Source organism: Cryptomeria japonica, chromosome 1 (assembly GCF_030272615.1).
Source record: "Cryptomeria japonica chromosome 1, Sugi_1.0, whole genome shotgun sequence".
In the NCBI taxonomy this organism is placed as follows: Eukaryota; Viridiplantae; Streptophyta; class Pinopsida; order Cupressales; family Cupressaceae; genus Cryptomeria; species Cryptomeria japonica.
The window spans coordinates 187,172,062-187,197,568 of NC_081405.1; the positions used below are offsets into that span (position 1 = coordinate 187,172,062).

At 35.2% G+C, this 25,507-nt stretch overlaps 1 pseudogene; it reads right to left on the bottom strand.

Annotated features, from left to right (window-relative positions):
- Positions 1-22,243: 22,243 nt before the first annotated feature.
- The window catches only part of LOC131066137 (alpha pinene synthase, chloroplastic-like), a 122,235-nt pseudogene continuing 118,971 nt past the window's right edge, over positions 22,244-25,507 (bottom strand).

Genomic DNA, 25,507 nt, shown 5'->3' on the forward strand with positions numbered 1-25,507 from the left:
TCGTCAACCCAAATGACACCATTGTGAACTCATAGTGACCATAATGAGTACAAAACATTGTCTTATGAATATCTACATCCTGAATGCACAATTGATGATATCCAGATTTTAGGTCAATCTTAGATAACACCTTGGCTCCCTTTACCTGATCAAAAAGATCATCTATATGAGGCAATGGATATCAATTCTGAATGGTTACCTTATTTAGCTGTCGGTAATCAATGTATAACCAAAGAGAACCATCCTTCTTCTTAACGAAGATAATAGGCACACCCCAAGGAGAAACACTAGGACGAATGAATCCCTTGGCTAACAATTCCTCTAGCTACAACTTCAACTCACTCAACTCCTAAGTAGTCATCCGATATGGAGCTCTCGTAATAGGTTCTGCACCAGGAACCAAATCAATGTGAAAGTCTATGTCTCGCTTTGGAGGCATACCAGGAATATCCAATGGAAACACATCAGGATACTCTCAAAGAATAGGGTGACTATCAAGAGTGATTTCTCGACTCTCTAACTCATCCACATCCTCAACAGTAACTGCAAAAATTTGGCACCCTCTACGCATGCACCGCTTAAGTTGCATAACAGAGATCATATGTAAGGATATTGGTATCTGAACTCCAACAACCTCCACTTCCTTACCAAGGTCATCTAAACACTCCACTATCTTCTTGTGATAGTCTACGCGAGCAATGTGAGAAGATAGCCAATCCATCCCCAACACAACTCCATAAGAACCCAAAGGAATGACTCAAAGGTCAACTGAAGTAACTATGGTTCCTAGATTCAACTCACAACTTGGAAAAAAGGCATCTATAGAAACATGGACACCTATAACCAACTCTACTTGCCACCTATCCGCTTGCTTAGAAGACGCGAGTCCACACCGCTCCATAATAGATGAAGAAATGAAATAATCTGAAGCACTGGAATTAAAAAGTACAGAGATAGGGATTCCATGCAACATACCTGCTACCTCCATAACTGTACCCTAATGATCAACTTTCTGGTTATCCACTGTTGCAAACACTCTATGGGATCCCCCTGCATCTCCTACTATAGGCTCTAATGCTGCTGGCCTCTGACTACCTATGTTGTATAAATGTTGAGGGCACTGCGGAGCTTTGTGACAAAACTATCCATAAGAGAAGCAAGCTCCTCTATTACCTGTCGATCCACTAGACTGCTGAAAAATTCCCAGGCTAGAGGCGTGAGATGTGTTTTGCGAGGAATGCCTTATAGGGCCCTGTCTGCCCCTCTGCCAATTCCTGTTATTCTTATACTAAGCATTGCCACCCTTCTGACCCTGGAACTATTTCTATTTTGATGGTTGTTGTTGCTATTGTCCACCCTTAGCATGTGCCTGAGTAGTCCTAAACAGTGCAGCTGATTGGGACTAATTCCCATGAGCTATATTCCCACTGGAAGGTGCACTCCCTATCTGCACACCTGTCTGACCACCAAGTGCATGGCTAAGGTTCAGCTCTACCAATTTGGCCTTTGCCACAACTATCTCCACTAAAGTTGGCTCAAACACCCTAACACCTCCACTGATATGGTCATTCAAACCCCTCAGGAAGTGCTGTACAAGCATAGCCTCCTCATTACCAATCCCAGCATATTGCTTGAGCTCATAGAACCTATACTCATACTGGTCTACTATCATACCATACTGACGTAGAGTGTGGAACTCATCTTCTCGAGTTTGCCTCCACTGACGTGAGAGAAATCGTGCCTTGAATCTCTCTTGAAATAGCTCCCATGTCACGGTGTTAATGCACACATCGACCTTCTCCTCCTCTAGTCTCCACCAGATCGAAGAAAAATTATTGAGATGCATAATAGCGCATCTTGCCTTGGTGTTGCTACTATATGGAAACATAGAAAAACACGGGTCCAAACCGATGAGCCAGGTCTGTGCCTCGAGACTGGTACCCATACCATCAAAGTAAGGAGGGTTGGACCTCATCAAGTCCTTTATGTGACCCAAGGAAGGTGGATCTTTGTTAACTTTAATCTCCCTCCTCCTGGGTGATCTCTCTCTCTCTCTCTCTCTCTCTCTCTCTCTCTCTCTCTCTCTCTCTCTCTCTCTCTTTTGGAACTAGCTGGTCAACCTCAGGCCTGGGGCCTAACATAGCAAGAACCTCTTGAAACATCTATCTCAGCTCTTCCCTTTCGAGAACCTGTTCTTTTGTATGCTATGAATCCTATTGAACAGACTGTTCCGACTCAACATTCACATGAGTAAGTGGTGGTGAAGGACTGTGATGATCAGAACCATGACCCCGTCCTCCACCTCTGCCTCCACCTCTGCCTCTATTGCGACCACTCATACGGCCACCTCTCCTAGCCATGACCTAGCACTACAAAAGAGCAAATGGTTCAGATCTATGGCAAGGATAAACAAGGGAAACACAAACATTAAGACCTAAGCAAAAAGGTCAAGTTGAATAGGCACACTACAAACCCAAAGTACCTAGTGTTGAAACTTATGCTCTGATACCAAATGTAATGCCCCGCCAGAAACCCTAAGGGAAAATAGTACATCTAGGCCACTAAAATGGCATAATAATTTTTTTTTAAAGATTAAGTGCATAATCATATCAATAGCATGTTTAACAACACAACAGAAGTCTAATGTATGATCTCCTAAGGGTTACCAACGAAGATTACTTCGTAGACTTTATTGACATCACGGTTAATCCTTTTTTACAACTAATTAGGAAAATTAAATACTTAAGATAAAATCTACACTTACATCTAAATTCCATAGTGAAAGAATCAAAGTACTCCAATGCATTCATTTCCTATAGAACATATATACAAAAGATTAAAGAAATTGAACTAACATACATTCCAATGATTCCCTTTTTACAATATCCATAAATACATGGTCTCCAATAATACCACGGATTACAAAGTTACAATATCAAGGTTACAAAAAAGTTGATACAATGACCACAAGGTCTCAACTAAACAATGATCACGAACATGACCTGGTACATGAACCACAAACCTAGAAACACCAGCGAAGCCCTTCCTCGCCTGAAGATACATTCCAAAACATCTAATGGGAAGTGGCACTACAACCCGACCATGTGATCCCAAAATGGAACCACCCCACTGTGCTAGGAGATAGTAGAAAACCCTCAAGCAAGCAAAGTAAGACAAGTACGAAAGAACTACAAGACTCATTAAACATCCATGTGACTCAACTCACAAACACTAGTGACTCTAAGGAGAGAGTGTCATTGCATAGCTTGAGATGGATGCCATGGTACAACCTCTATAGGTCCCGGCCCCCATCCTGGGTTATCCTGGTAACCTCTCCCAAACCTTCGGTTCCAATTAAGTCTCATGCAGACCCTACCAATCCTTTCATGATGACAAGGTGGTAAGTTTTCCATTCCAGGCCTACTCATAACATTATGAGCCCTATACTAGCACTCACCTATGCACGAGGTACATTATCTTAATTAATATTTATCTCACCCATCCGAAATCAATTATTAAGTTATCACTTTTTAACTGACTTTTGATGACTTATGTTGTCATCCACTTTGGGCATGACCCTCGCTCGAAAGCCACTCTCTCTCATAGGACACTACAAGAAAGGTCTCTCTACGAGAACTCTATAGTGACACAAACAACCATACCTAATCCTGACATACCACAGGTGAAGGATACACAATCACTAACCCAAGATTGACCATTTGGACAAAACACACAATGGTTCACATCAATAAGGTTTGACCAAGGAGATATAATAACATAGAACACAATGAAAACTCAACCAGAATTACAATTGAATTTAAACTTGACTGCAAACAACATTTACACAAGATCCTAATACAGGCAATCTTTTCTTAAAACAACCAAATGCATAGATAGCTTGCAATTTAAGATTTCCAAAAAATAAGAATTACAACTATATTAATACAAATAAATCAATGTTGTCATTTGTTGAGAAAAGAGGTTAATGAACTAGGACACACGGTAATATAGACAGCTTAGGCATTATAATGCATTTCCAATAAATAACGACATATGCAACACATATAAATAATCATACTTTATATCTAAAACTTCTAATTTCATACTTTCTTATACCAAATAATAACCATATTCAAAAGAAATCCGACCTCTTGTAAGGTTGGACTGGTTTGTAAGACTTCGACGCTCTTTCGCCAAATAGTACTACGCCTTGCTTGCAAATCTATCTCCAATCTATTCCTATCTCTATCTCAAATTTATCTGTATCTCTCTTCAATACCTTAAAAGTATCTTCTCTATTCCTCTCTTATATTCTATTCTTCTCTTCACAAATCTATCGTCCTTGCTTGCTTGCAAATCAATCCCCTCTCTTCCTATCTCCCACCTCTATTTATCCAAATATTCCCTATGATTTCTCCCTATTCAAAGGATCAGTGATTGTAATTAATTAGGAGTCTATTACTTTTAACTCTTCTTACTTTTCCCATGTCTACAAGAGATGGCATTCTTTGATGCATTTTCTACTATTATCATGCAAGATTTAACTATTCATTGGTTTTCTATCGCTGACTATCCTAGATTCTTGGCACTATGTGTATGTTATCATATTATTTACTGCATTTATTTGCATCTTTTTCTATTGTTTATGCCACCACTGATTGTCTTCTTCTCGCTGCGTGGAATGGAGGATTCTAACCACAGTGAACTTATTCTCTTTAGTCACCATGGATACTATGGTAGATTAATCGCTCCATGGGGAGGTTAGTAAATTAAACTTGTCTTCCAAACACTTGAGTGGTGAGTTGAATGCCCATGTTGTAGATCTATCCATGAACACATTTCCTATGTTTATGCTATTCTTAAGTCTGTGTTATAATTTTAGTTGATGGCCTTTGCATGCCATGATCTCCACATTAAACTTCTAAATTCTGCATTAATGGCTGCCTATGTGTTGGTCTTATGCCACATATCGACTCATATTAGTCATTGTATCTTGGGTTATTTGCCTTTGTTGACACGTCTCCTGATCTGTTGACCATCGAACTATTGTTCTCTGCAGTGGTGGAATGCCAGGTCGAGCACTTCCTTCCGAGGGTCATGGGAGAGTTAAGTCAACAATCGAATTCTCTGCTAATTCACCATGATTTGGGGGGGTAATCGGTGGTGTCGACGCCCTCCATTAATATACTTTGCACGTTAACTTTCTAACCATAAAGCTTAAGTGGCTACATGTGCTTTATGTGACTTGCAATGTGGCTTTCTTAGCATTAGACTCCATGATTCACAAGTTGTAACATGGAGTATGTTTCATGATAAGGGAAGAGTGGTCGGTGTTTAACTTCCAAGTGGTGTTTGGTTTAATGGAAAGGGAGAGAGGTGGTCAGTGGTAATACCGACCTCTCCCTTTATATAAGGGGGGTGGTTGATATTACTATCGGCTACCCTAGTTATTGTTTTAATAACCTTCTTTCACCCGCCACCTTCACATTATGGTAAATAATAATATACATGACTTATAATATATGATTTATTTAAGAAAAACCTAATAAAATAGGATATATATATATATATATATATATAATTTTAAATTATATACATGCATAATCAAAAACATAATATCTTGAATTGACACGATTATCCAATGATAAAGTAATCATTTAAGCACAATTTAAAATAAATACACATAATTAAAGGTCACCCTTGTGCCTATAATATATAATCCTAATTCACATATATGCCAATATTCATAGACAAATACAACGTAACATGCAATAATTAAAATCACTAAACACACAAACTGAGAAAACCTCAAGCAATTACTCCTAAAAGGTCAAACAACAAAATATGAAGGCCGAACAAACTGACAAGATGACTAACTGACAAGACTCACCCGAGTGTAAGTGAATAAAATAGGGTCGAATACTATCTCCTCCACTTCCATCAGAAAATATAAGGCATGCTCAGACCTATGAAGCCAGGTGGAGACGATACCCCGTACCTACCCGGTACTTGTACCTGCAATATCTAGCATCACCAAACCACACAAGCATATATATAATATAGAATACACGACATACACACCGATGAAGGAAAATCATGACATTCCCTATCTCACCGAAATGAGTGAAGGAGAATCGTCCCCTTGCATCCAATACACCTGCATACACACAACATATAATTCCACATTGCATAGATAAGTAAAGTTCCAGTACATAGAAATAATCCATAAAATGCCATAAATCACAAGTACTGAAATACTGCAAATTACTTATGCATCTCATATCCAGATAAAGCATGAAATAATGTCAAATAAGTCTGAATAACAAAATATGGTAATGTATTCACTGAAAACAACATGAATAAAATATAAGTCCAAATGAGTAGGGGTACTACATACTACATGGTGGTTGACCAGGATTGGTTGAGTGATCTAGATGATTTTTACGATGACATGTGGTTTCCTAGTGGTCGATGAGAAAATTTATTTTTTAGAGGTCAACAAACGTTGGAGAATTCATTAATGGTGCATCAGTTGTAGATTGTTGAAGGGCTTGAGGTGATCGATAGAGGTAGGGTCAAATTAGTCTGACAGATTGAGTTTTCCAAATATAGTAACTTGGTACAGTGAACATCTAGGAAAGATGAAAAGAGTCATTCAATGTAGGTATTCGATCCAAGACAAAAAATCCAATTTTCTACAGACGAGAGCAAATGAATGGAAACTTGATTGTCTTCTTTAGGCTTTTATGTATGGATGTCAGTGAAGAATTGTTACACTATTCCTCAAGTTCCTCTTTCTAACCTTGATGCTAAAAGGGAATTTGAGAACAATGTGAAAGCTAAGAATGCAATCTTGATTGGCTTGTCTGATATAGAGTTCGTAAAATTCATGCAATTCACATCAACAAAGGAAACATGTGACGAAATGCTCATCCATCCACATCCAATCATTGTCTCATCAACTGGAAGAGTGTCGTGAGGAACAATAGCAGGGGATTCATGCTTCATTAGATGAGTTATCATACCCACCCTTTCTAGCCAACAAGCTATCAAGGTAGTTGAGAAAGATATCAAGATCAATGTTTTTTGCTCAAACTTAGAATTATCAAGAGGGTTTCCAATCAGGCATCTCACATGGATTGAGCTTTGTAGGTCATCCCATGTCATGCTTATCTCTAAGCATGAAGTTGAGCATCAAGGAGAGAAAGTTCTTTTCACCCAGCCACCTGAGGAGGACAACATTCAAACAAAGTTGAACTTCATTATTCTGAAGCTGTGGGAGGCATTCCAATAGCTTGTCGGGTGCCTATCTTTTTTCTTTTCTTGGCTAGTTGTCCACAAACATGAAGAGCATCAAAAGGTAGTTAGGAAAGGAAACTATTTTGATAAGTCTGTCAATGGATTTGTTTGATTTTCCTTTCCATGTAAAGGTATGTAAATATTAGACTAGAAGTTGTTTTTCTTTCATAAGTGCTTGTGCGCATGATGCATTCTCCTTAAGAGAGTGTGGGCTCTAGTTTCTAGTTTCTGTCCAATGGGTCTTTTCATGACTCAGTGCCCAATGGATGCTCAAGGCTTCTAGACTTCATGCTGAGCAGTCAAGCATCCCACAAAAATCACCAAAAATATTATCATTTTATGACACCTTGGTCCACCAATGAGAACCGATTAGAGATACGTCTATAGACCAGTGTTTCTCCAAGATTGATCAAGAAACAATGATGGAATCATTAGGTGAAGTGTTGTTTTGTTAGAAGTTCTCGGGCCCTCTCTTTTCCCTTCTCTGGAACTCCGGAACCCCAAGGTTCCAAAGTTATTTGCCCTTGTCTCCTTCCTTCTTCCTTTTCCAGAACTCTAGAACCCTGAGGTTCCGAAGTTATTTGCCTTAGTCCTTTCTTTACTACACTAGAACTCCATAACCTTGAGGTTCTGAATTTCCCTTCCTTCCCTTAGCCTTTCATTATTTTTCTAGAACTCCAGAACCCCGAGGTTCTGAAGTTCCCTCCTTGCCTTTTCCTTTCTTTGGAACTCCAGAATCTTAAGGTTCCAAGGTTCCTAGTCTTGTTTCCTTTCCTTCCCTTCTTCCCTTTCTTCTCTTATTAGAAACTCTAGAAACCTCGAGGTTCCAAAGTTCCTTTTATTTTTCCCCTTTCTTTTTTGATTGGAACTTTGAATCCCTGAGTTTCTGAAGTTCCTCTCCTTCTTTCCCTTTCTCTTCTTCTTTCCGGAACCCTGAGGTTTCAAAGTTCCTTTATTTTCTTCTTCCCTTCCCTAGAACTCTGGAACCCTAAGGTTCCAAAGTTCCTTTGCGTCATTCCCCAAAACTCTGGATCCCTGAGATTCCAAAGTTCCCCCTAGCCTTTCATCCTTCTTTTCTTTGGAACTCTAGAACCCTGAGGTTCTGAAGTTCTTTTCCCTTGCTTCCCCTTCTTCTCTCCGGGACTCCGAAACCCAGAGGTTCTGAATTTATTTCCCTCCTTGGCTTTTCTCTCTAGTTTCCCTGGAAATTTGGAACCCCGAGGTTCCAAAGTTCTCTCCTTATCCTTTTTTTTAATCGTTCTCTAGAACTCTGGAACCCTGAGGTTCCGAAGTTCTCTACTGCTCTACTTCCTCCATCTTGGCACCCTGAGGTTCCGAAGTCCTTCCCTTTTCTTACTCACTTTAGGAGTCTGAACTTCCAAAATTCCTAGACTTTCGGATGGCATGATCAACACTCAAGGCTTTAAATGCTCCGACAGTTTTGGTGACTTATGCACTTTCTATTGTGGAGCCACAAGGGTGCATTAAATGTTTGTTGTAGGATTTCCATCAAGGGAGGTATGGGGCCATATGTCATGTCTGACTTTGGAAGGTTAGTCAATCCATCTTCTCAGGATTTCCCTTTGTGGGTATGGCTAGGTTTCTTGCATGTACAAGTCAACTACATGTACTTCCAGATTGACATGCAGGGGTCATGATCACCCTTTTAACCATTTTTTCTATATAAAGGCTATTAAGCCTCATTGTAAAGGGTTCTCTCCCTATTGGCTTGAGCTATCTCATTCTCTCCCACTTCTCTTGTATTTAGCTTGCATTTATGCAATTGTAAGTTTGGCCATTGGCCTTATAATTAAATCAAAATCACCATTCTTGCCTTCTTTCAATCTATGCATGATGTGTATGTTTTCTTACCTTCATCACAGGTGTATGTCTTGTGGCTTTTCTCTCCATATATGTTGTGTTAACTTTTTTTCTGAGTGTGACTTGTGGGAATCCTTCTCCCCTCTTGACATTCAGTGAATTCTAACCTCCATACATGCATTGGAGTCACTCATGTAACTGAAGTTTGTGCATCTCCTGGGTGTTTCAGTTAATTCTTTGTGTCATCTCGATGGGGAGAGGAACAATATCTTCTTGGTGCATCACCTCCTTCTATTTCAAGCATTCTCTCTTCCCTTTACCTCTGCAAGTTGTTAAGATAGGCTTAGGAATTAGTTTTAAACTGTTGAGTTGGTTCAACACCTGCACCAGGATTGAGAAGGAAGCCGACCTTCTCCAGAGGTTCAACCCCCCTTTCACAAGGTACCACACTTTGGGTTTGTTTCCATGTTTCATAAGGTTGCTGAGTTGATAGCTCAACAAGGGTGCAAGCTTTTGTGATAATAGATACCAAACTAAAAGAAGACAAACTACAAAATTTGAGAGCTCAATTTGAAAACCTAAAAATGAAGGATGCAGAGAAAATAACAGACTATCTGCAAAGAGTGGATGAAAATGTGAGTTCTATAAGAGGACTCGAAGAAGAAGTCAAAGATGATGTTATAGTAAAAAAGGTACTCAGATCTCTCAATCCAAAGTATGACACCAAAGTCTCTGCCATTGAAGAAGCTAAGGATTTGACCACCTTCTCTATGGATGAACTATTTGGCTCTCTGTCAGCCTATGAGATGAGAACAATAAGTGTTAAATCCTCAAAGAGAGAGGCTACCTTCAATACCACACAGAAAGGAGAAGAATAAGCTACAAATAAGGATGAAAATTACTCTGGTGCTATTGTAGAAAACTTTGTAAGGAAGCTCAAAAGAGGTTCACAAAATTACAAAGGTAAGTTGCCATTCAAATGTTTCAACTATGGAAAGATTGGACACTTTTATTCTAAGTGCCCTTGTGGATAAAAGGATGAAGATGAAAACAAAAACATGAAGGTTTTTGGAAAGGAAAAGATGAATAATCCTTATAAGCCAAGTAAAAGAAATTTTAGGAGAATAAGAAGTCTTTACAGATTTAAAGATGATGCTTCTGATGAAGAAAGTGTCTCTAAAGATTGTTGTAGTGAAGCTAACAAATTCAATCTCTTTATGGAACAAGGAGAGTTATTTGATGAATCTATTGTTGATGAAGAAGAAGAGGAGATTGAAGTTGAAGTAGACCTTGAAGGTGAACTTGTAAGTGCACTAGAGGAACTTAGAAAAGTTAGAAAGGAATATGAAAAATACAAACATGTTTGTTGTTGAAGAACAAGATCTACTCAACAAATTACTTGAGGATTCAAAGACAACAATTTCTGATTTGAAGATCCATTTTGAAGAATTAAAGAGGATGTATGAAGTAAAAAAATCAGATTTAGAAAGAAAGGATAAGGAGTGTCAAAAATCAGAAGAAGATCATGTAAATCTAAGAAAGGAATTGGAAAAGAATAAGGATGCACTCAATATAATAATTAAGTATGGTGGGATCACCAAATCATTAGACAAAATGTTAAGTAAGAAGAAGCACAACAAGGACATCAATGGTGGTGGATTTGAAAATGGATAATGTTCTAATAGTTGTCTACCTAGCAACACCAATCTCTCCTCAATCACAACACTGAAGGATGAATCACTTGATCACATATATACCACGCTCTGATAATGCAAATACAACCACTACTACTAGATTAGATGACAATATTACCCATATATGCAAACCATCAACCTTGATAACAAGGTCAGCTAAACCCTCATCTCACAATTAGAAAATTACATCACACGATACAAATATTGACCACCGAACCAATATAATAATTTACATGACATAACATGGACCTAAATCAAATTCCCAAATTCTCAACTCCACCAGAAATCATGGCAAGATTAGTGGCAATATACTACACCACCATAAATACCGCATAACACAAAAACTATCACTGGTTCATGAAAACCACCAAAAAATTGCACAATGATCAATGTAGATCACCAAAACAAATAAGACATGACTAGAAAACACAAGTAATTATTATAGAATCATCAGAAACAACTGCGCCAACACCACTTATAATATCTTCATTTGTCAACATCTAAAAGGTCAATAACATAACCAAACAACAATTGTCACGAAGAAAGATAACTTGCAAAGTACCAAATCATGATCAATATGAAATGAAGATACACAAGACCATCCCAAACAATATCAAAAAATCACAGCACAAGATCTGATCACACCAAAATATACCGAAGGAAATACTAAACTCTGCAAAACAATGATCAGCAAAACAAAACTGTAAAACCAAATCATAAGATCTTCCCAAACATACCAGAGAAAATCACAAGAATATGTTAACATCAATGACAATAACATATCCTAGCAACAACAATGACCAACAATCTCCAATAAGATTATGGGGAAGAATCACACATTTTCTTATGGGAGATTACTCATAAGAGATGTACCATTTCAAAAAAATAATAAGTCCTATTCAAGGAGCACACATGCATTCACATGAAGGATAAATCTATGCAAGAAAGGACATCAAGTTATGAATAATACAGTCCGTGAAGAAAATGGTGAAACTTTAAATATGAGAGATAGGAGAGAGGCAAAAGAGAATCATGTTGCTACCCTAAGATGTTTGAAATTGAAAAAACAACTTTTCTAATGACAAAGATGCCCTAATTAAGTTAACTACATGTTTCATAGGGTGAGGAACAACATTAAGGGAAAAGGAGTGCTAAGGCACTACCTTTTCACCTATAAAGAGAGCAAGATCTGTTGAATGACATATACGAGCAAGATCGTATTGTTCTTGAACAAATTCCTTAAATGCTTAACACTTTCCAAGATAATGAGATCCACTATGATGAAAAAGACAATATCCACTTCCTTCTTTATACTTAGTGCTAAACTTCACAAAAGGAAAAACAATATTCTTGTCATATTTTAATTTCCAAAAGATTCTAGTTGCTAATTATTCTTGATCATCAATAGATGTATCTGTTGTAATTTAGGATTGGGATTGTTAGAAGAAGAGGTTTTTTCATCCATGATATAAAATTTATGACTATCAATGTCCTTTCATTGCATTCTGAAAATTAGGACAATCATTACCTTGATGATCATGAGTTTGATGAAATGAATAAAAAGGAGTTTTTGAACAAGAAGCACTTTTATGAGAACGAATGAATTATTGTCTTGCAATATGCTCTTTGAATTCTTGAATCCTAAGGAGGTCATCCATAGGAGATTTATTATCATTTCCTAGGCCCTCTGTACCAATTTGCGTAGGAGGATTTATAGGGACTTAATTCCTTGTTCAAATTTTCCAAGTCCTCATCCTCTAAAACCTTTTTTTGATATTATGTTAAAGCCACTCCTATAAGAATATTTTAATTGATAAGTTGGAGGAACATTATAATAAATTTATTTGAAGTTTGTAGTATAAGGATGTTTAGAGGGAGCAAAGGGATTAGTAGATGAAGGAATATCTTGTGAAGGAGGATTTTCCTTTTTCTCATCATGCATATCCTCTTTGGTAGATTGGGAAGGAGGATCCTTATCATCTAAGGCCTCATATTTACTTAATATTATGTGGGAAGATATATCATGGATGAAATGCATGACATCATCTTCTCTACAAATGTTTTGATGTTTAAGATAGGCTCTAGGAGAATAAGGAGGATCTAGAGAGATGGAAACATCAATATTTTGATCTTACCCTGAATGCGCTAGGGTATGTATATGAGAAGAAGATGGGGCCATGTTTCTCTTCAATTTTTTGTCTCCATTAGAGAGATCACTGATAGGAGTATTATCTCTCTCTTCATTCACATTAGATGTCCTAGGAGAGGTACAAGTATTAGGTTTTCCATTAGCATCTCTAGGATTATGATCTATAAAATCTTTGAGGTGATCTATATATGAAATGGAATTTCCTAAAAATATCACCATAAAACAACATGTACTATAAATGAAAGATCTGAGATCAAATTGATTGGAAGGGAGAAATTTAAAAACTCTAAAAACACAATATGGAAAAATTCTATGAATGAAAAGAAATAATGTGAAATGAAATAAGGCATTATATAACACATGATTTTTTAAATATAAGTGAAAAGTAAGGTAATAATATGTGAATAGAAAATAAATCATCTGTATTAAGTGCCATTATTAAGTTTTTAAAATCAGATCTGAAAATTGATGTGGAAAATTGAAGCAATCCACACATCAAATTAACCAAAATAAACTAGGGTTTTTATGAAATAATCCTCTAAAATGAAATCTATGAATTTGAATTTGAATTTTTGAAATTTTTCTAAATAAAATATAAAACAATTAATCCAACTTAGGCAAATCACAAGCTCAATTTTAGAATTTAAAAATGAGGGATTTTGTGAAATTAACCTCAAAATTTTTGAAATTCAATTGGAAATTAAACTTGTAAATGTAAATTTGAATTTTAAATTTCATAAACACTTAGATCTAAGAGAATAAATAATAACTAAAGGTGTAAGGATATCAGGTTCACCAAAATGTAATTGTGAAAATATTATGGTTATTACCCCAAAAGGATGAAAACCACTAATTTTTACTTTGGATGACCATTACATTCAAAAGGATGAAATCCAATAGATTCAGTCACAAACCAACAAGGATAAGGATTGAATATTTATTGGATAAAAGGGGTGAATTTTTTTACCCTCTTTTATGAGCTGAATAGCTGAAATTAGGGTAAAGTGCTCAAAATGAAGGTAAAATTATAACAAACAATGAGCTACAGTTGTCAAATTGAGGAATGCATCTAGATCTGAGAAATATAAGTATATTTAGACCTGATCCCCCCCAAAAAATAAAAAATGTTAGGACCAGAGTGAAATTTTCTTGGTCCTCCAATTTTTTTGCACACCAAAAGGGGTTGATTCATCTCTGTAAATAATGTTGATTTTGAAGATCGCAACTCCATACCTATTTTTAACACATAGATAGAAAGGGAAATAGGTTGGGAATAGGATCTTACCTTAGTCAAACCCTGATTAAGGAATTAACCTTGAATAAAATATTGCAAATACTGAAATAAATAATGGAAAGATATATCTCAAATCTGTAATGACTAATAATGATGCTTTACTTCTTGAATGTAATCACACATGTATGAAATGTAGTGCACATGACAAAACTCTAATCACACACACATGCTTGCATTTTATTGATGTAATGATGCTCCACAATTGATGAATGAAGAATGCAAACTTGAAGACCTTTAGAGATTCTTGATGATGAATGCTTGATGATTATAATTTCACCCTTCTATGCTTGTATCATGATGTCCAAATGAGAGGGGAAAGCCTCCTTATATACTTGCCTATCAAAAATCATGCTAATTTTCCAACATAGGTCGACATAGAGAGAGATTTCCCACCCAAATTTTGAAATGCAAGAGGGATTCAAAATGGGGCCTTAATAAGGAGGACCAAAGCATGACGCTCTGGTCCCAATGAGGGCCAAAGCACCATGCCCTACTCCTACCTTATTTTGGGGCCAAAATAAGGGGCCATGTGGTGTATAAAGTGAAAATAAGACCATAATTACATGATGAAGCATAAAAAAGTCTTAATTAAGCATTGGGGAACAAACACTAAGGCATGGGCCCAAAATATGGACTAAATTTTAAGGGAGTACAATTTAGGATTTTACAATTTGATGAAGATATCAGTGGTATACAAGTATAGAGATAGCTAACTCTTGATTGGAATTGCAGAACTTTGTTGAGAAAGTGTTTGTTGGAAATAGTGATGTAACTAATATAAGTATTTGTATGAATGGTTGGGTATAACACTAAGGATTAGATGATGAGAGGAATAAATGGATATGTATTGCATTCGGTTTATGTATTTCCACCTCCTTGGTGTTTTATGTCTACACTGAGTTGTTTGTATTGATTTTTTTGATAATGTTTATGGTAATGATGATATGTTGATGCTTACATAGGTTGATATAATGAAGATGATGTACTGAATGAGATGGTGTCATTTTTAGGACAGTTTGGTCCCTAGAAGCCTGGTGGAGTAAGTTGGTATAAGAAGTATGTATTTATGTGTGCTCAAAACAATGGTTTTCATTCTTTCACATTTGCAAATTTGTTCTTTTAGACTTTGGATATAATGTTTATTCTCTATGGACATTACACTCCTAGATATTTTCAAGTCCTTAGTCTTGTAGTTGATATGGTTAGTAATTGTTATTGGTGAACATTCTAGTTCTCTATCAGAAGTGGTCTAGAAAATGGGCTACATTTCTCTATATTGATGTTTCTGGTGTTGCGGCTTAGATGACATGTTTACAATATTTGTTTTATGTCTAACTTAAATTATCTAATGGTGTTGTGGTCTGCAAGTAATGATATTATGTTCTATGTTTGACTGGCTCCTTGAAATGAAGTTTTTAGCATCAATTATGTTGTGACAGCATGATCTTGATATGAATAAGTGAAGGAAGGATTTGATAATATTTTTGGATGTTCATGGAACATCCCTGTGTGCTCTACATAATGCTATATGATCTATTTGATGATGTATGGTTATTGGAATCTATGTTTTAGGGTAACTTCTTTGGTTCGACTGATTGATGTTGTTCCTTAGAAAGTGGTGAATCCTTGGATGTCTCGGCTTTCTTAGAAGTTTTTGTTGCATTGATTTTGGGTAGAACCTTGGGGTATGAGGATTAACATTAGATTTTTTCATCTTTAAGATATCTATTGGTCCAACTTGTGGCATTTTATATGGCATATCTACATGTTACCTTGTTGTTGACCTTTGGAGGATGATTGATAGTGTGTGAATTATTCCTACCTTCTTGGAAAGAAGTGTTAAGATTTTTTAGGTCCTCTCTATCGCTTGGATTGGACTTCTTTCACTATAATTATGTTTTGGTGGTGAACTTCATAAAACCTATACTTGTCCTTTGTCATGGTAGACCTAATTGATGTTTTCAATGGAGAAGATGATATATACATAGGATCATATTCGTTATAAAGGAGTGAGTGTGTGAGTGAGTGTAGATGTGTATGTGGATCAATGTGTTTATTTCACCTGCATGATTATATCATTTGAAGAAGTTAGTTGTAACAAGTTCAGTGTGTGGTGATTATTATCACTTAAGAAAGAGATTACATGACACCTTCATGTTTGGATATTGTTGAAGACCTACTTTTGTTGATTCATTTTTTCATTTTATCATGCTCTGTAGAAGTGATCCTAGATTGCAAGCTTTATATCTTTCCACAAGACTATGTGCTTTAGCCTACAAGTCCTTGAGGGAGTAGTGCGCTTCCTTCACAGTGAGCCTAAAACTATATTCTAATCATTTCATATATTATGAGTTGACTCTCATTGTGGTTTTTCCCTGTTTTATTTTTCCACATAAATCTACTTTTCTCTTGTGCATGGTATTTCATTGTTATCTCTTTGATTGTTGTTGATAGGCTAAGGTTAATTAGATTGTGGATTAATTAAAAAGTTTCAGTATTACGTACAAATTGATTCACCCCCTCTCAATCCTAAGGTGTGTTCAAAAAATTATTACATGTTTGATGAGACAAACTTGCTATTGAAGTGTAGTGTGCATGTTGACTAAAAATTGTGCATGGACAACCTTTGGGACCAACCTATACTACCTTGTGAAGTGATAGTCCTGAAAATGACTATGCAAAATTTGGTGTCCCTGACAATGTTTTAGTCATTTTCAATTAATGTTTCTCTTTGTTGTACCCTCAAGGTTTATGGTTTTTAGTTTAGATGTTCCCAGGTGAGCCTTTTATTTTAAAACCTAAAGCCTGTTATGTTTCTTCATTACCTTTTTCACTTAAACATGAGGGTTTTTTCTATCGTTGAAGGGACCATGTCCCTTTTCCTAGGCGTTATTTCTTTTACCAAACTTTTAAATTTTCCTAAAGAATGTGTCTTTTCCATTATGGTTAGGCCCCCTTTAATATTTCTATGGCTATTTATTTTTCCTAAGTTTGGCCTTAATGTTTCGGCTTATATCTCCATGTTTAAGTACTGAGCAACTAAAAGTCCCATGAATTTGCACATGTTTCAAAGGGACAATGATGTTATGACCCAAGTAGAAAGATGCTTGAAGGATAGTGACAAGTATTGAGTGGAATTTGTAAGTTGCACGTAATGAACAAGCAGATCAGATGACCCTCACAGTCTTGCAAAGGAAGATCCATGGAAGTTAAGGATGATGACATCGTGAGATGATGCCACATGTCCCAAGCAGGCTGAACAAGTCTGATAGTGGGGTAGCTCACAGAGTTTTCAGAGATGATTTGGCAGTGGTTTTTCATGCTTTTAATGTGCCCAATTGCTATGTTGGAGGGTCAATATCAATGCTGACCGATATTAACCAAGCGATATGCCGTGATGGATAGATCTACGGTGGAAACAAAGCATTTTTGAAAAGGGTTATTTGGATTGTTTCATTGTTATTCACATAGGAAAATAAACAGAGACAAGTTGAGGCATGTGGATGCCGAACGATTCTCAAAAATCTAATTTAGGAGGTGTTTTGTTGGGTTGAGTCGTGTTAGTAGACAAAGCTGGCACTACCAAAGGTGGCAATATCAACAATTTTTTATTGCCACCATGAAAAGGAGTTGAGGTTTTCAGAGGGATGAGAGGATAAGGATGATTTATGAGTTGGAAGCATAGTGATCAAGGACATGTCAATAAGATCATAGGATGCGTACTGTCAGAGATTCTCATAGTAAGGCAAAAAATCAAGAAATTATTGCCGAGAAACTTTCAAAAGATAAGGACTCAATATCCAAAAAAGGGGGATTCTGAAACAAAAATTTTGCAGTCAAGAAATCAAGTAATCAGGAACAAAATCATTCAAGTAAGGTGAACTTGGTCAGAGGGCAGTGAATTGGTAGTTTAAGTCTGATGATGTTTTTGATTTCATGGATATGATTTCTTGAATCCATTTACTGGAAGGATGAGTAGAAAAGCATTGGAATGATGATTTTTCCCATGCATGAACCCTACCAAGAAAGGTATTTTCATTTTAAATACAACTGGGTGGTGTCTTAAATTGGTAGAAAGAACAAAAAATTCATTATCTTCTCAGAAGGTTTTGAAATGGTGAAAATGATTTTTGAGCAGTATCATGCTAGGAGTTACACTGAGCTCTATGATGTCAGATGGAATTCCTTTGTGAGTGAGTATGCTTATAGTCAATGGAGTCTTGAAAGTGGGGAGGATAGATAATGGAAGCTTGAAATCCGCTTCTTATCAGAACAAGCCCTGCATGACACATCCTCTACCTCTCCTATGTCACTCATTAGCAGAGGGTTATGGAAGGACCTCATGGAGGAACAAGAGCAGATCAAACTTGGGGAGGAGGTGGCATCCAGTTGTTTCTACAATGACATTTAATATTTAACCCCTTCTCCTATTATGTTCCTCTGCAAGCTAATCTTTCCACTTTCTCTGATCTTGGGCATAAAGGCTTGAACTCCTCTTTTAGTTGAGGGGTGATTTATTTCTTGATAGGATCTAAACCCTCTTTGGAAAGGGAAATACTCTGTAAAGAATCAAGGAGCATCTCACAGTCCATCTGGAATCATTAGGAGTGATAGTGGCATGACTCAAGAAGTTTTGTTTCTACTAAAATGCAGTTAGGAATTTTGGTTCTACTTCATCATGAACAGTTTCTTTTGGGAGACTATGAGGAATATTTTTGTAACAAAGTTACAAGTGGTCTTATGAGCTTGTGACAAGTGTTTCCTCTGGCCTGAAGCTTGTTTGTTTCCTTGTTTCTATAAAAGGGAATTTAGGGCCATGAGACAGAGGTCGAGAATTTTGGTCCACAAGTTTGGATTCAAACCCTTGGTCATGTATAGTAAGTCTAGTTGAAATGAGTAGGTTGTAATACGAATTTGTAGAGAAAACAAAATGGGTCTTGTGTCTTGTTTTATTGCAGGTTCTTGAAGGAGTTATATGTAAGATAATTTGTAACAAAAAATAGCTTATTAAATGAATGTAAGAATAGTTCAAATTCATTTTCTCCAGTGTGTAACTCTGTTATGTTTTGAATGAGAAAGATCAAGAGTTTTTATCATTCGTTGCATTGTTATGATGTATGTATTTTTTGTCTTATGCTCTGACCCAAGGGGTCAGTTAAATTGCTTAGATATGATTTGCAGACTGATGGGGCTTATACATGGAATCCTGATAAGTATTTTGGGTTGGGACAAATAGATGAGATACATTGTAAGGCAATTTTGTCTTAAGATCTTCAACTATTAGATTAATGCTTTGTTATATTTTTATCTTATGTTTTACAGTTTTAGTCGCCCAATGGATAAGACACTGGTCGTGACTTGTAGTTGTTTCTAGTAATAGTTATTTACTCATAACTCATCGACAACTTGCTGTAAATTGCTAATATCAGAATATCTTTTCATTTCTGTATATGTTACTGTTTGTCAAAAATTATCTCACGCTCCAAAGCAGGTCGAGGATCACTAAGAGATAGCCACTTTGTAGCATTTTCCCTCTTTTCTAAGCCCCTTTTAGGAGTGAGACCTTTTTTTTTTTGAATATCATCTGCAAGTGTGGTGTAGAGATTGCAGGATCATTAAGGGATCACCCTCCAAGGTTTTGCAGAGCCCGAAGTGAAGAAGGGTTAGCGTAAGATCCTTGTCATATGTTGGTCCAAGTCTCTGAGTATTTCTAAATAGTCTAGAGTTGGCCTCTCCACACATGATTTGAGGGCCCGACTTGGTTTCTGCCCCTGTGGCAGTATAAAACCCCACCATGTTCATTCTGGGGAACCGACATGAAGTGTGTGGCATGTTCCCTTATATTTATTTATGTATGGGCTAATTGAACTTGACTTACTACATGTGTGATGAAGAAATGTTGTGTGGATGACTTGTACAATGATCAATTATGTATTAGGTCGACTTGTAATTATAGTTGTAATTGTGATACATATATGTGTGTGTCCTAGATTCATTTCAATGTGAGTTCTTTATGAAGAATGTATACTTCTAAGAATAAAAGTTCATATCATGCGAGTTGGAGAATGAGAAAGTGTAATTTCTTGATTCATGTGCACCACTATTAGAATATCTTAAGTTGCAAAGTAGATTGTACGAAGGCTAATTTGGTTAGAGGCATGTTGTGTGTTCTAGGCTCTAAAATTATATCATTCATATTGTTGAGATTGAGGTCTTAGTTACTAAAATATTTCTCAAGACTAGGCATATGATATTTGTGTTGGAAAAATGGTTAGCATTCCCCTCATGATTCATGACAAGGGACTAACTACCTCCCGTGTGATCCATATCTCTATAGTTTATATCAGGCATTGACATGTTGGTATTTTGATGCAATGACAAACTGGGCCAACAAATGGTATCAGAGCATTGGGTCATGGGTTTGAATCCCCTCGAGTAATGTTGAGTGGGAGATTGTTGGAAAAATGGTTAGCACTCCCTTGGGATTCATGACAAGGTACTAACCGCCTCCCATGCGATCCATGTCTGTACAGTTTGTATCAGGTGTTGACAGATCAATCTTTTGATACAACAATAAACTGGGCCAACAATTTGTGTGTCTAGTGGGTTGGTTCTCATAGTACATAAAGGGATTGTTATCTGGTAGATTAGTGTCTACTAAATCTATGTAAGTGATTCATAAGTGATTCATTATTTTGTGAGGCTAGATTTGAGAAATAGATCCAAGTATCTATTCTCACCATAGGTTTTTTCCAATCTTGGTTTCCACATTTATCTAGTGTTTAGTATATGAATGTTTATTGATTTAGTTTTTCTAAATTGTTGCATCATTAGGGAACTTAGGTTAAGAAGATTTGGTTATTCATGTTTATTCACTAGGGAATTTATTTATAGTAATTATTATTTAACATAGAGTAAAAATTAGATATATTGATTCATTGACTCCCCTTAGTATATTGCGCGCCTTTCAGTTTCATACACTAATTGGGTGATGAAATTTTAAAGATAATTTGTGTGAACACTTTATGATAGTATTATTTTATTTGTATTTATTTTATTTGAAATTCTTCTCTAATTTTTTTCTAATTGTGTGCATTGTTTTCTTTTTAATAATAACTTTATTTTTTTATATAAATAAAGCCAAGGCATTTTACATGGAATGTATTTTAATACTTTAGAAAATTAAAATTTATTTAATAAATAAATTAGTTAAATATGCTTTACTTGAAATATCAATAAAGATATTTGTGATAATTTTCTAACAATGCTACTAAGTTATGTGTCTATGTTGTGTACTAGGGAAGGTAAACTAGGCTTGGTTGATGAAGATAAGATAACATAATCAAAAGTTTGAAGTAATATGTGTTTAAATTACATCATTAACATAAATAGCAAGATTAGTTAAATAAATAATATTTTATTAATTAATCAATTCATAAGATAGTCTTTATTTTGTAATAGTAGATAGGTGACTCCTCAACACCCCTATAACTCTTGTAAGACCAAAACACTTCCACAAGAGAGAATGACAATAATATATTGTATATTAAGGATGACTGGTTGAATATGAAATATACAATGATATACCTTGCTTATAAAGACAATGTGTGTAGTATGAACAAATAACATGAAACAAGCATTAATAGCTAGATAACTAAAAGTAAATAAGGGTTGCATGACCCCTTTATAGATAACTTATAAAATTCCACCTAGAAACTAACTAAAATTCATGTGAATATGTTCCTCATTAGGTAATTACAAGATACAAAACCCTGACAAGGTACTAAATATTTTCTCATCTAACACCCCTCTTAAGTATAACTCATGGACATGAATTTATTATGCAAATGATACACGATGCAAAGATACATGGGTGGGTCTCAGCTACTAGGACATTTTAGGTACCCATGTACAATGCAAATCTCTCACAAACAAAGAAAGGAGAAAACCTATTAGGACATTAGTTTTTACTTTCATGGTAATAAATTACATTGCCATGGGTTCAAGAAGGATTTGAGTGACTATATCTTTTATATCTTTATTAGAATTGGTGAATCCATCTCTCTCTTTATAAAAAAGTTGGTAAGTTCTTGCAATATTATAAACATGGTCCTTTCTTATAGTTGGAACATTATCAAGCTTCAAATACTCGTAATCTAATTCTTTGAGTCTCTTTTGGAACAAATCTTTAAGGTAATCCAATGCTTCTTCCTCACTAGATCCTAGTTGGTCTTTTATATAACACGATATGCTTGAAACTAATTCTCCATGATTTGCCTCAACCTTAAAAATGAAGAATTAAAATTATTATTAAATTATTTTTTACTTAAAATTAACTAAATTTAGTTTGCATATACCTTTTGGAATACATATAAATTTAATTTTATGAATGCAAAATGATTACATACCTTGAAGGTTCTAGTGTCACCTTTTAGTCTGAGAGTAAGGCTTAGAAGTTCATTGAACTTTGATGGATGATCTATTTCTTGAAGGATGTTATCGGAAAGAACTGCATCTAATGTTAATATAGGTTGCAACATGGTCACGTGATATGCTGAGCTTGGTACACCATTTTCTAAATATTCCTCTAAACATGGGATGTACCCATCAACAAGCCACTGAGCTTCCTTTGTAAGGTATTTGAGATAATCTTCCCACTATACAAGAATATAAATTTATTTAAATCAACCATATTTTTAACACAAAGACATTATATAGAGTTAAAATGTGGAAAAAATAATAAGAAAATTTTGTAAAGCATTAAAATCGAATCCTAAAACTGATTTTTATCATATTTCAAGAAATTAAATGCAATTTAAAATATATTATGATAATACAATATCTCTAGGTAGAGACTAATCATTTCAAAATAAATGCAAGATAAATATTAATATAAACATAGAAGAATATTGACTTCTTTTAAAGCTATTTAACCACTATAATGTAAAGTCTAATTAGACTAACATATAAGAGAAAAGAAAAAATAGTAACATTTTTAGGGATAGCTTTGCTATCCACAAGGTTGATGCTTCTCTTGGTATGGGTTTTAAGAAAGTTAATAGGATTAGATGTGGACACTCTATGAGGAAGGTTGATCAAGTGGGGCAATGGTCATCGCCGCCTCCAGGTGTTTTGAAGATAAATACTAATGGTTGTTCTATGGGGAATCCTAGTCATGCGGGTATAAGAGGTGTTGGTCATGATAGTTTTGGGCTTGTTTAGTTCTACATTTCTATTTATAAAGGATTTTATATACATGGAGGCTCTCACCATATTGTGTGCTATGGAGAAAAGTTCTTTTCTTGGTTGGAGAAGGATTACTTGTGAATTTAATTCACGTGTTGTTGAATATGTTGAATGGATAGTGGGTGGATAGTGTTAATTGGCACTTAGCTCTAGTTATTCAATAGATGCTTTAGTTGAATACTTCTTTCAAATATTTCTTTTCTTTTTCTTTTTTCTCAAGAGTGGAATAGATTTATGGATTGTTTGGCTAAAAGGGCGTCAAATTGAGGACATGATTGGAGTATTGTAGATAGGCAATGTTTGCCTATAGATTTAGTCCAAATGCTAGAACAACTAGTTGTGGAGGATAAGACTCTGTATTTTTTTCCGAGGCTATGGTTCCTGCTTGTTTTGTAAGTCTTTCTAAATTTAATAAATTTTTACCCCTTTTTGAAAACTAGTGAAGTCATGTACCAACATAGAAATTGAATTTAAATAGTTTATCATTACTACAAATGATTAAATTGTTTTTTGGTATCAAATTCAAAAACATATATAAATCTTATGAATGCTTTGCAAGATAAAATAAAATTGAGCCAACAAAAAAATAAAATCACATTTACTCTCATAGATTGTCATGCCCAAACTTTTGGGCAAAAATGCAACAACAATTTGTTTTTTTAAACAACATAAAAATACTGAATTCTCTACAAATAAGATGAGATAAATAAGTTTTGTCTAACTATGGGTTATCTCAAGTGTTAAAAGAATGGGTTCCTAAAGTTAATTTAATCAGCTCCACCATTATAACATCACAATTTAAACTAGACTAATTATACCCCAAAAGGGTTGTCACATGTTAATTTATTAATTTAATTAATTTACTCCAATAATTCTCCAATTATTAATCAAGAGATATTAATTATCTCAAATAGTATTTAATTGCTCTTGGACTATTTAAAATAATGTTAACACGTATTTTATTGAATTTAAAATAATTAATTGAGCAATAGTAATAACGTTTTTAAATTCATCTATAAAAATTAACTAAAGTAAATATAATAATAATCTAGCCAATAACCTCATTTTATTGACAAAATAAATTTCCCCAACATTAAATATTAAATATTTAATATTTGACATTAAACTACCTCCTTAACTTATATTTAATCATTAAACTAAATAAAATTCCCATTAAAAACATCTTCATTAAACCTACCCAATATGAGTATAAGATTACTAAATAAATAATTAAACCCAATTTTAATTATAATTCCTAAAGAGTCAACCAAATTAATTAATATCCTAAACAAATGAGAATTCCCCATTTCAAATTTTAAAAGATCTTTCTTTTCCCCCCCTTTATTATTATTTCCTCTCTTATTAATATCTTTTATGCTAACCCTAACTAGGGCTTATTTTAATATCTTTATGACTCCCCCTTTATTATTTTATTTTATTTTACCCTAACCCGAAATAGGGTTAGGGTTTTACTAAGCATCACTTAACACATATTTTATTTTCTTTTGCTTTTGTTTTCTGTGTGTGTGTGTGCAGGTGTTCATGGCAGAGGAGGCAGTCGAAGGGAGGCAACAGAGTTGAAAGAGGGGGGCCAACGGTTTAATGGAGGGTCGATGGTTTCTCAGTGTTAGAATATTTAGGGTCTTTACTTGATTAATTAAACAACATTTGTTTAATTATTTAAGTTCCCTTTATCTCTTTTACACTTAAGCTAACTTTAGGTGCATAATAATTAATTATTTTATTAATTATTATGTGCAAGCCTAGGTTCTCCTTTTTAGGGTTCCTTGACCTATTAGAGGTTAATTGTTTTCTTTGTATCATTGATTGTATTGATGGATTATCACATTACACATTTTTGTGAATATTGAGCTCTCATCTTTTGAGCATATTTTCTGTGTATTTGTTTTTTTTGTTATTGCTTCCTTGCTTCTACTTGTAACAGGTTATTCAGCTTGCAGAGATCATTTGGGCTCTTGTGGTGTTGTATTTCTCAACTCTCAC